Source organism: Trichechus manatus, unplaced genomic scaffold (assembly GCF_000243295.1).
Source record: "Trichechus manatus latirostris isolate Lorelei unplaced genomic scaffold, TriManLat1.0 scaffold00032, whole genome shotgun sequence".
In the NCBI taxonomy this organism is placed as follows: Eukaryota; Metazoa; Chordata; class Mammalia; order Sirenia; family Trichechidae; genus Trichechus; species Trichechus manatus.
Genome location: NW_004443968.1, coordinates 13,799,314 through 13,802,274, shown reverse-complemented (window position 1 = coordinate 13,802,274; position 2,961 = coordinate 13,799,314). Strand labels below are relative to the sequence as shown.

The following is a 2,961-nucleotide window of genomic DNA, read 5'->3' as shown; positions in this document are numbered from 1 at the left end:
CCCAGTCTTTACAGCCACCAGCATTGGGTGCTCATAGTCCAGCTGCAAAACCCACCCAACTATGCACTCTAAGGAACAGGGACATGCTTTCTTGGACACTCAGGGGGTGGCTGTCAGCCTCCTACCTTGCTCAGAGTGTGTCCCTCTGCTGCAGCCAGATGCCTGTGCCTACACCCATCACCCACGCCTGTCTAGGACTGTAGGTGAGAGCCTGCATCACACACTTGTTGGCTATCTACCTGGGCACCTGAGCTGAATCCATACAGGAGGAGTGGGTGGACTCCACAGCTCAAATACCTAGTAACCACCAGGTGACAGGACGTTAGAGCTTCAAAGGTGCCAGGTGCCAATAATCAAACTAGCTCACAGGAGCAGCCTATTTGGGCATATCAAAACAAAACAAGAAGCTAGGACACAGTAAGCAAATGTAAAATAAATAAATATAATAACTTATTGATGGCTCAGAGACAACAGTCAATATCAAATCACATAAAGAGGCAGTCCATGATGGCTTCAGCAAGCTCCCAAAATAAAGAATCTGGAGATTTTCCAGAGGAGGAAAATTTCTTGGAATTACTGGAGGCAGAATACAAAAGATTAATATACAGAACTCTTCAATAGATTAGCAAGGAAATTAATCAAAATGCAGAACACGCAATAGAGGAAATTAAAAAGATTAGAGAAGAGCATAATGACAGATTCAACAGGCTGCAAGAATCCATAGACAGACAGCAATCAGAAATCCAGCAGATTAACAATAATTTCTCATACAAACATTTATATGCATATTGTTATGCGATATTAGTTGCAATCCCTATAATGTGACAGCACACTTCCCCTTTCCACCCCAAGTTTCTTGTGTCCATTCCACCAGTTCCTGTCCCTTCCTGCCATCTTATCCGGCCTCCGAACGGGAGCTGTGCCCATTTGCTCTCGTGTATCTGATTGAACTAAGAAGCACACTCTTCAAGAGTGTCACTTTATGTTTTATAGTCCAGTCTAATCTTTGTCTGAAGAGTGGGCTTCAGGAGTGGCCTTAGTTCTGGGTAAACAAAGTGTCTGGGGCCATGGCTTCGGCGGTTCCTCCAGTCTCAGTCAGACCATTAAGTCTGGTCTTTTTACATGACTTTGAGTTCTTCACCCCACTTTTCTCCTGCTCCATCAGGGACTCTCTATTGTGTTCCCTGTCAAGGTGGTCATTGATGGTAGCCAGGCAGCATCTAGTTCTTCTGGTCTCAAGCTGATGGAGTCTCTGGTTTATGAGGCCCTTCTGTATCTTGGGCTAATATTTTCTTTGTGTCTTTGGTAGTCTTTATTTTCCTTTGTTCCAAGTTGGTTGGGACAAATTGATGCACTTAGATGGCCGCTTGAAAGCTTTTAAGACCCCAGACACCACTCACCAAAGTGGGATGCAGAACATTTTCTTAATAAACTCAGTTATGACATTTAACCTAGATGTCCCCCTAAACTATCATCCCCATGCCTCAGCCCCAGCTACTCTCTCCTTCCAAGTGTTTGGTTGTGTTCAGGAAACTTGACTTTTGCTTTAGTCTAGTTGTGCTGACTTCCCCTGTATTGTATATTGTCCTTCCCTTCACCTAAGATGATTCTTGTCTATCTAGTTAGTGAATTCCCCTCTCCCTCCCTCCCCACCCTCGTAACCATCAAAGAATGTTTTCTTCTATGTTTAAACCTTTTCTTGAGTTCTTAAAATAGTAGTCTCATACAATATTTGTCCTTTTGTGACTGACTAATTTCACTCAGCATAATGCCCTCCAGATTCATCCATGTTGTGAGATGTTTCATGGATTCATCTTTGTTATTTATCAATGTGTAGTATTCCATTGTGTGTATGTACCATAATTTGTTTATCCATTTGTCTGTTGATGGGCACATAGGTTGTTTCTATCTTTTTTGCTATTGTGATCAATGCTGAAATGAACATACCTGTTTCTGTAGAGTAGATTCTGACTCATAGCAACCCTATAAGATAAAGTAGAACTGCCCCAGAGAGTTTCCAAGGAGTGCCTATGGATTCAAACTGCCAACACTTTGGTTAGTAGCCGTAGCACTTAACCACTATGCCACCAAGGTTTCCACAATGAACATGGGTGTGCATATATCTATTCATGTGACAGCTCTTATTTCTCTAGGATATATTCCAAGGAGTGGGATTGCTGGATTGTATGGTACTTCTATTTCTAGGTTTTTAAGGAAGTGCCAAAAAATATGGAAGGCTTCATGAATTTGCGTGTCATCCTTGCACAGGGGCAATGCTAATCTTCTCTGTATCATTCCAATTTTAGTATATGTGCTGCCAAAGTGAGCACTCTATTTAATTTTAATGATCATTTCCAGATAGACCTTATTACATTCCCTCCCCCTTTTTTTTCCCTGGAGAATCTATGCCAGTATCTAAAACTGCTGGACTTATCTCTATACAAAGTCTAGCTTATCAAGTTTATCTGAACATATTTCATTTACCAACATAGAAATAACCAGTCCAAATATAAATTATCATGTTTGGGTCCTCTGTACAGTATTTTATTTTAGAGAGAATTGTTTTAAGGACACTGATAAATGAAAATGTGTATGGTATTGCATCCAACATTGTGAAAGGTCTAGAGATTTCTGATAGTTTATGGGGAAAATGGAAGAAATCTAGATAGCTATATAGTGGGAGAATTAGTAAACTTATTCTATAATTCTTGAAAATGCAGAATAATACTAACAGATGGAAAATTCAGAGAGAGAAATTTTAGCTCACAAAAGAAGATTCTCTCTAAATATTGACTAACAACAAAATATTTGTAGGTAGATCCAAATTTAAATCTTGGTTTTATCACTCCCTAGGTGTAGGAGTTGGATACTGGACATATGTATTTGAGCTTCATTTTCTTTATAAGATGCAGAGAGAACTTAGGTTGATGTGAAGATTAATTGCTATACTATATAAAATAC

At 39.9% G+C, this 2,961-nt stretch overlaps 1 non-coding gene across 1 annotated transcript; it reads right to left on the bottom strand.

Annotated features, from left to right (window-relative positions):
- Positions 1-2,223: 2,223 nt before the first annotated feature.
- On the bottom strand, positions 2,224-2,330 carry LOC111820285 (U6 spliceosomal RNA). Its single transcript, XR_002823841.1, has one exon. It is a non-coding gene; the product is annotated as a U6 spliceosomal RNA (small nuclear RNA).
- Positions 2,331-2,961: the final 631 nt, after the last annotated feature.